We start from the raw sequence: 10,429 nt of genomic DNA, 5'->3' as shown, positions 1-10,429 counted from the left end.
CACATGGGCAGAAATTTAATACTCCCTCCCTTTTTTTATAACTGACGTTTAAGAAATTTGCTCTTAAGTACTTTTATCTGTCGTTGTATTATCCCCATGCAGCATTAATTATTTTTTCACAATTTTACCCTTTTATCTCTCTTTACCAATACAGGGCTTTTAATTACTACTCCTAGTAATTATTACTTCTCTCTTTGCTTTTGGCCTAGTAAAACAGTACCATTTAATACTCTAGTGAGAGAAAACATGAGTGAATTGGACAATTAATGAGGGTACAAAAGGAAAGTAATGTATAGATTTAAACAATGAAAAACTTTTCTTAATTAGTGTGCAAAACCTTAAACGTCAGTTATAAAAAAAGGGAGAGAGTAGCTTGGTTCAACTTGTGGGCTAGCGAGTGGCCGCGTAATTATTAAGTTTATGACCTGAAAACTTCCACAGGATGGAAACTGTATCTGGATTCTCTTAATTGTATCTAATTTTATTACACTTGCGTGCAAACGAGTTTCAATCGAGTAGCTTGTAAACTCGTTCAGTGAAAACTCGATCTCGAACTTGTGTTCATCGAGCTCGAGCTCAAGTTGCTTGACGAGCTCAATCTCGAGTCTAATATGTGAAGTTTAAAAAATCGTCGAGATTAATCCCACTCAATCGAACTTCACATATAATTTTAAAATATATATTTTATTTATTTATTAATATGAATGCCTATATTGTTCCTCATTTGAAATTATACAAAACATAAATTTACATTTCTTAAATTCTATTAGACACAATTAAACTTGATTGAACTCAAGTTAAGCTCGTTTAGGGTCGATTTGAATCAGTTCAAACTCGAGTTCAAGTCAAACAAAATAAAATGGAACTCGAGCTCAAATTCAAGTTTTTTAATGCACTATTCAAGCTTGACTCGATTCGATTGCATCCTTGACTTTATATTTTTTTTGGGTCAAATGCAAAAAACCCCCCACAAACTATATATCTAGTTGCAGTTTACCCCCTAAACTATAATAATAGACATTTTGCCCCCTTGAATGATATGTTTGAACAATACTATCCCTACTATCTTAAATCCTTTCTTTTTTTTTCTCTATTAGCTTTTTTCATTTTTTTTCCTTTTATTTTCTTTTTGTTCTCCTTCTCTCTTGGAACTAGCCAACATCTCCCTCCGATGTAAAAAGACTTACATCCAAAATTTTAATATTTTTTAAACTGCTTTTTTATTTTGTTTATTTGTTAAATTCATTCTTAATAATTTGTCATAAACTCGTTGTTATTACAAAATATATGTAGCTTATATTGTAAAGTGTATTAATCTAGTCATTCAACAATTTAAGTACCTATAAACTAATTAAAAGTTCACAATTACTCAACTACTTATAATAAAAGTAACATATTATATATCACATAAAAAAGAAAAGTTAGCAATTGTTATTTGTAGTGAAATAAAAAAAATAAGAATAAACAATAATAGTTGTTCATCTTTTTTGTTATTGATACTACTAATAATTGATTAATCAATTTCTCTATTTTGTTATTATATATTTGAAAAGTTCAATTTCTTAAATGACATTGACTTCAACATTCCCTCTATACTCGGATGCGATCTGTTTTGAATTCATCCCCTCTAGACTCGGATGCAATATGTTTTGAACTTGTTAAGCATTAATAGACCCAACATATCTTCACGTTCAGGGCTGGGAAAAGATACAAATGCCAAACTTAGAAAGGAAATTATTTTGTTAAAATGAGATCCCCCCCCCCCCCCCCCCCCCCCCCGCCTCCGTAATAAAAAAAAAAATCTGAACCAGCTCAAGAATTAATAATTCAGGAAAAACTTGTTATAAGCAAAAGATTTTTGCGTAAATTTTCAGGTTTTGACTTGCAAATAAATAAACTTTGGGTAATGCTATACTGTCTATTCTTGACCTCCCTCACCCCTCCCTTCCCTAGGAGTAGGAGTAGACTAGACATGTGCCGTTACAAAATAAAAAAATAAAAAAATCTGAGCCAGCTCAAGAATTAAGAATTCACGAAGAACTTGTCACAGTAAGCTTACAATTCAAGATTTTCCAGCTCTCAAGCTTATCAATACCAGTTTTAAGCAAAAGATTTTTGCGTAAATTTTCAGGTTTTGACTTGCAAATAAATAAACTTTGGGTAATGCTATAGTGTCTATTCTTGATCTCACGTGTGGATCTCATTTTAACAAAATAATTTCCTTTCTAAGTTTGGCATTTGTATCTTTTCTCAGCCCTGAACGTGAAGATATGTTGGGTCTATTGATGCTTAACAAGTTCAAAACAGATTGCATCCGAGTCTAGAGGGGATGAATTGATTACCTAAGTTAGATTGACAGGTTACTTTTGGGAAAATGTAATATTAAGAATACTTAATTCTCATCTTATGGTTTGTGGTACAAATTAGAATGGAATATCTATTTGCCGACATTTCATAAATAGCTTAATTTTTCAAGAAAAATGATGATAATTCATCCTTACGCTTTTAACTTTTATTAGTACTAATAACTTACGTCATAATTGATATGTTACTTTTGATGATAATAATTTAAATGTAATTTTTCTTAGGCAAATGCTATTGATACTCCAAAAAAAAAAGTTACAAACACTCTACCCTTACTTAATATGGCTCAAAATGACATAAACACGCATAATCTAGATTCTTTAACAAGTAAAATGCCAAAATTACCCTTACTTATAATTGTTAAAAATGAAATAAACTGTTTAATGACCATCTTGCTTTACTATTATGGAAGCCTCTACACTGTTGATTAGAAAATTTTAGTCGTTTGAATTTTAAAAAAAAAAAATTTAACATTTTGTAATAATCCACCTAAAAAATAATAAACAAACTCAAAAGTGATAAACAATTCCAAACTACAAAATTTAGTACTGTATTCAAGAACTATTAAACAACTCATATCAACATGATATTTCTAAAATCATCGGTATTAGGATTTTTTTTTTATTTTTAGCTGTACAATAATTTAAAACTAATTTAATAGTAGGAAAAAGTAAGTGAATTGAAGAGATAAAAGTTATTGATAATTCACTTGAAACATTATAATGGTGAAAATGTATACACTGTTAGTGTATAAAAAATTAATCATATATATTTATATAATAAGGCAAACTCTTAAGTACCAATAATTAAAGATTTCTGTATTATAAAAAGCCAATGAGAGTCAGAAATGAGTATTCAAAAGCGAAAAATTGAGAATGTACAGGATATAGGATAAGAATGGTGGGTATGATAAAGGATTAGAATTTCGCATATTATGTTCAAATACGAAGAGTAACTAGAGTTTGAGATGTTTGATTTGTATAATTATAAGTGAGATACTACACTTTTTCTACTGGAAGTTGCCCATTCGTGCTATGTCATTCTCCTCCAAAATATTTCATCCATTTGGGGCTACTACAATTATCAGTGGCTGGGGTCAAAAATCCATCATCCCTCCCCTCACCTTTGAATCATCTTGTGGAGAGAGATAGGATTGTTCACAATTGTTTAATCTGGAATTTAACAGCTGTGAGATAATTCTAAATGGGATTTTTTAAAAATATTTTATAAACTAGTTTTCTTGTTTTACTCATTTGATAAGTCATGACCAGACATCTTGAAGGCAGGAATTGGATGCTTAGGATTATTTTGAAAATGGTACAAGTAAATTTCCATGAAAATTCAACTTGTAGTGCTATATACAGTTTTTTTTTTTTTTTTTTTTTGGGGGGGGACAAAGTGCTGCAGGTATTCAATGCTATTTAATATTTTGCTTCACGAAATCTGAGCCAGCTCAAGAACGTGAACAACTTGTTACAGTAAACTTACAATTCAAGATTTTCCAGCTCTCATGCTGATTAATACCAGTATTATTATTCTTGGCCTTAAGATCTACATGTGTACTTGTTGATCTCTCATTTTAACATAATAATTTTCTTTTAAGTTTGGCATTTGTATCTAAAGAAGCGCAGAGCTTCTCCCGTGGAGGCCAATTGTGTGTTTTGTCCACCCCAGCATCAGATGCGTGGAGGGAGGCCTCCCCAGGATTCGAACCCTGGTCCTTGTGTATAAGGGTCTTGGGGTTGAAGTCCTGATACTACTTGGGCGTGGCAAGAGAGTACGGCGGCCCACGGTCCTTCAACCCCAAGACCCTTATACACAAGGACCAGGGTTCGAATTCTGGGGAGGCCCCCCTCCACGCACCTGATGCTGGGGTGGACAAAACACACAATTAGCCTCCACGGGGGAAGCTCTGCGCTTCTTCAGTATCTTTTCTCAACACTGCCCGAATGAGAAGATAATGGTATCTTGGCTTGAAAGAAAACTTTTTGCTAGGTCGGTTTTGGATGTTCCAATAACCAGAAACTGACGAGTCTAGAAGTATACATCCATATTTAGATTTGTTGGACGAATTTGAGTTTTCATGTCACATAAAATCTTTAACTTTTTAGTGAAATTGTAGTAGTTTCTGAACTAATCAAATTGAAAATTATTGTCAATACATGTGATCAATACACCTGCCACAAATAAATTAATAAATTTATGTTAGTGTATATTTGAAATTTAATTAGGATCATGAAGTAATTGGATCGTGACGGCAATATTACGGTGTAACGTAAAAATGGTTCAAGTCCAAAGAGAAATTGAAATCTGACAATAATGGAGAAATTATAAATTTCAAAAACTAAATCCTAGATATATAAAACCTCAAATTTCAATAAAAAGGCCAAAACTAAAAACTAAAAAACACATAGATCTAGTTGTATATCTAAAAGATCTGACATGTATATGAAAAAAAAAAAGGGAGGGTTGGGTTGGGTGGTACGGGGTAGGCCTGTCAACGGTCCGGGTCTAGACCTGAACCCGGACCAGATCCGTAAAATTATTGCGGGTACGGGTAGGGATTTAATTCCGTTACCCGAACCCGAATCCGTTTTGTCAAACAAACAAACGGGTCGGGTACGAAATATAGTATTTCGACCCATATTAGACCCGGATCCGGATATAAATGAATTAATAATTTAAAATATATATATTTATCAATATAATTTGATTAGAGTGGTGTATTTGAGTAAAGTCAATTTGATTTCTTTTCTTATTTGATTTTTTTTTGTATTAGTTAGAAATTAGTTTACAAATATATATTTTTCTCATTTTTATTAGAAATTGTAAGTTTTAATAAATTTTTTCGGGCAGACCCAACCCGGATCCGAGACCCGTCGGATCCGGATCCGGAACATAAATTAGAAAACCCGTCAGATAAACGGGTCGAATCCGAGTCCAGGTCCGGAACAATGAATTCCGGCCCGTTGGCAGGCCTAGTACGGGGGGAGGGAGTATAAGTGAGAGGTCTCGGGTTCGAGTCCTCTTACTTACACAAAAAAAAAAACATGTATATGAAATGCCCATTAATTTTGAATAGGTCTAAATCGACATCCAATTAAACTCATTTTATTAGTGGGTAGTGGATTGATTCGATTCACCTATGTATACCCATTTTAAAAAATTATATATTTAAATTCAACTTTTAGTAAGTATTAAACAAATAAATTTAAATTTTTTACCAATTTAATAACAATAAAATACCATAATTTCTTGTCAAACAACAAACAAAAAATAGAAAAAAAATAAGTAAAATTTTAAGTGACTCATAAATAGATAATTGAGTATTCTGATATCTATTTATTAAATGAGTATAGATGAGTATCCATTTATACTCATCTATTTAGATGGGTATAAATGAATTGATTCAATTATATCCATTACCCAATTATAGCACGATCAAAGCTATTTGAGTAATCTATTTTAACGACTCTAATCCCCACTACCACCACCTCACCCTCTCCTCTCTTTTTTTTTTTCCCTTCCCTATTTCTTTCTTCCTCTTTCCCCTCTCCCCTCCACCTCGCTTCTCTCCTCTCTATTCCTCTCCTCGCTTTCCCCGTCACCGCCTCTCCCTTACCCCACACCGCTCCACTCCCCCTTCCCCAGACCTCCATATAACAGATGTTTTGGGAAACAAATAAATTAACTTAAAAGTATTTGCCTGGAATAAAAGTGATATTAAACGTGTAAAAATTTTTTGGTTGAAATATCTTTCATAAATAAGTAAACCAAATAGAGAATGATATCTGGGAAATTCAAGACTAAACTTTTTGGTGCTAAAAGTATTCATGATTTCACAGTCTTTTTGGCCGCATGAATGATGCCTAATCCCTTTCATAACTCACAGTTTTTTGTATGAATGTTTCGATAAATGGACCCTGCGAACACACTTCAAAAACCGGCAACTTTTGAAGTGCTCCGCAGCACTTAACTACTAAACCCCCCCAAGCGATGTGGGAACTTAACCCCACAGTGATCATGCGATGTGGACCCTGCGAATGATGCCTAATCAGTGATCATGATATTGACATAATCTCGATTGATGTGCAATAGCTGGACTAAAAAAATACCACGAGACAGACTCCTTTCGACATGCAATCTAATTCGAGACGAGTTTTCAACAATAAAAAAAAGAAAATAAGCACGAATTTTTTAATAAAAGCAAATTAGTGTGAATTTTTATATCCCAAACTTATCATCCTGGTCAAAAATCCACACTAAACAAATTCGAAAATTTATGACCTAAACTTCTAAGCTCTAACCTGCCAAACTGACCGAGCAAACCAAGATTTCAATAAATGCGAATTCATAAACTGTTCTTGGTTGGTGGTGCAAAGATTCTCAATCTTCAAGATTCGGTTTCTTCTTCTTCTTCTTCCTTTTTTTTTTTTTTTTTTTTTTTTGTCTAGCAATGCCTTTTATAGAGAACTGAACATTTTACCTGCTTGTTTTCGATGCCTAAGGTCCTTTTATCTTCTTTTGCTCTTTTAGACATCAACTTTTCCTCATTCAACTGGCTGAATATATACTTTGTGTTCGGTAAATATACATCTGATTGACAGAAAGTTGGGGTGAAATTTCTTCGTTGATTTTGGGCGTAAAAGCCATTAAAAAAAAAAACAAAACAAAAGGATCATCTTGCTGCAAATATGACATCTATGATGAATGTCAACATATTAAGCAGTCCTATCTTCAATGTTAATAATTCGTGCCAGGCCTGATCTTGCCTGATATGTTAATGTCTTCAATTGTCCATGTATTCACGAGATTGTCTATGACTATGAGCATTCTTTCTTTTTGTTTTTCTTATTTTGGAATTGAAAAATCAAGTCAACTTGAGGATGGAACAGTATTTATTAATAATTATCATCTCTATTCATTTAAACACTTTACTAATCTATGCGTTTATGTCTAAAACTAGTGTTAAATGAACCCTTCTCAAAGATGAGGTATTACCAATTCAAAACCTTCGACCTAAAGTTATGAAGACTAACCCGACTGAAGAAAATAATTAGTTTGCTTTCACAAGTCATTAGTCACGTTTCCATTCATGATATAAAATTGGAAGAAAGAATAGAACTAAAAAAGGGGTTTTTCGAACGGGTATCCTGTGGGTACCATTAATACACCCAACATTCACATAATCTACTATGTAAATACATATACTAATAATTATTACCCTTTTTTGCATTCATATACTTACCTATTTTATCTTACCTACTCTTTCTTGTATTTATTTACTTTTCTTAATTAATCTTACATTTCAAAAAATATTACACCTAAAATATCTTAACAGGTGTCCACGTTAACCAAATCCAAAAAAAAAAAAAAAAGATCCCTTTATCAATTAGATTGACACGTTGACGTGCTGGAAAACAAAAATGATCCCTTTACCAGTAAGATTCCATTTAATCGCATGGATTATTTATTTACTAGCAGCCCCAATGCATTAACTTTAGTTATCAAGATTGTTTGCTTTTTTCTGTCAAACGTCAATAATTTACACCTATACCTACGCCGACATTATAAGAAATGGGATAAATCCAACTGACTTATTAGAAACTTGAGGGAATTAAATCGCCTTTGAACCAGACGAGTGCCCTTTGGCACTCGCTGAATTTGATGAATCCACAGAGTGCCAATTGATCAGAGACAGGTTAAAAATCTTGACCTCCCATCCCACAAAGATCTTAATTGCCTTTGTGGTGGCAAACAACGCAAGGTAAGTCGCTTATCAAAGATTGTTTGCACACACACATTTGCTACTTTTATGTATACTACGTTTTTGTCATACTTTCGAAATATGACAATATCCTTAACCATTTGTGCAGCAACTTTAGTTATCAAGATTATTTGCACACACACATTTTTGCTACTATTATGTATACTACGTTTTTGTCATACTTTCCAAATATGACAACATCCTTAACCATTTGTGCACGACATTTGGCAGTATTTCAAGGTCAAATGGAAACTGGAAAAATAAAGGGTCATAAAGCTTTCTGATATGGTTTTCTCAGGTCTTAGACTCTTAATATCTATAAAAATCCTTGGAATAAGGCCTTTTAACCTTTGTTTTCTGGGTTAATCACGAGAAGTCCCCTTAAGGTTTGGTATGTTTTGCATACGAGTCTAGAGGGGATGAATTGACTACCCTAGTTAGATTAACAGGTTTTCTTTCAGAAAAAAGTAAAATTAAGAATCCTTCTTCTCGTCTTATTGTTTGTGATACAAATTAGAATGGAATATCTATTTACCAACATTTCAAAAATAGTTTTTCTCAAGAAAAAAGATGATAATTCATCCTTACGTTTTTAGTATTTTATAACTTTTATTACTACTAATTTGGGAGCACATGTGTCGTAATTGATATGCTACTTTTGATGATAATTATTTAAATGTGATTTTTCTTAGCTAAATGATATTGGTACTTCAAAAAAAGTTCCAAACACTCTACCCTTATTATTATTGCTAAAAATGGCATAGACACACATAATCTAGATTCTTTAACAGTTAAAATGCCAAAACTACCCTTACTTATTATTGTTAAAAATGAAATAAACTGTTTAATGATCATCTTGCATTACTGTTATGGAAACGTCTACACCGTTGACTAGAAAATCTTAATCATTTTAATTTTAAAAAACTTTAACATTGTTTAAAGTTGTAAAAATCCACCTAAAAATAATAAACAAACTCAAAACTGATAAACAATGCCAAACTACAAAATTTAGTACTTTATTCAAGAACTATTAAACAACTCATATCAATATGATATTTTTTAAATCATCGGTAAGAGGAATTTTCATTATTTTTAGTTGTACAATAATTTAAAACCAATTTAATAGCAGGAAAAAGTAAGTGAATTGAAGAGATAAAAATTATTGATATAAGCATGAAAGGACAGCTTTGTCTCTGAGAATTTTCAATAGGTTGTTGTGTCATTTTATTAAGTAAAAAGAAATGTAGAATATTTGGAGTGCAAATATTATTTGCCTTTTTCATATTATAAGAAGGAAAAGACTCTTACGTCTGGTTGATTGATAAACTTTTTAAGTTTGGTACAATTTTTTATTCTCAAAGAGGAAAATTTACATAGTCATATAAGATTATGTTAAAATACATGAAATCGTATCGAATGAGGTCCAAACTTCATTAGAAGAAGTATGGTATAGGGATGGCATGCGGGGGGTGAAGCGGGGCAGGAGGGATTTCTCCCTATTAAAAAATGGGGCGATACTCCCCTGCCCCGCCACCCCGTTAGAAAATTATATATATATATGTATGTGTGTGTAATTTAATTAGTTATAAGTATTATATAATGTATATTAGTATATATAATATTAATAATTAACATGTATATTAATAGAAATTATTAATTAGTTATACTAAATTTACTAATACATTTGTATTGACTTCCTAATTATACTTAATACAATAACACTTTTTAAAAAAAAAAACACAATAACACTTGTATTCAAATAACTTTTTTTTGCTTGTTTTACGAGTTTTGATTGTAAAATTATAATGAATAATGACTTACCTATGTGTTGGTATTTTAAATATTTGATTTTTGGCTAAAATTTGATTACATTACAATTATAGGATAAATTTTTATTAGCCCTTGCGGGGAAAGAAGGGCTAGGTGGGGACGGGGCTGGGGAGACTAGTGGACAACAGGGCAGGGAGTGAGGGAGGGGATCCCTGCCACATCCCCGTCCCATTGCCATTCCTAGTATGGTACGCATTTCCGTAGTTTGTTTATGTGTGAACCTACCAATACCCAATACAAACGAAAAAATGAGTACCTAAACCTAAAATGTCTTATAATCCCTCAACTTTGGAACTGAAATTTTATTTTAATTTTAATTGTAATACATGTAAGAATCACTTAAAGTGTCAAATAACAAAATTGATAATGACTCGTCAAAATTAAACACTAAGAAATTAATATTTAAAGCAGTAAAACTAAGCTCATAACAACCATTATAGCACCAAAAACTAAAATCTTAGAGAACCA

This window comes from Coffea arabica, chromosome 2c (genome assembly GCF_036785885.1).
Source record: "Coffea arabica cultivar ET-39 chromosome 2c, Coffea Arabica ET-39 HiFi, whole genome shotgun sequence".
Classification (NCBI taxonomy): domain Eukaryota; kingdom Viridiplantae; phylum Streptophyta; class Magnoliopsida; order Gentianales; family Rubiaceae; genus Coffea; species Coffea arabica.
The sequence above is the reverse complement of the archived record's forward strand: the minus strand, read 5'-3'. Positions refer to the sequence as shown.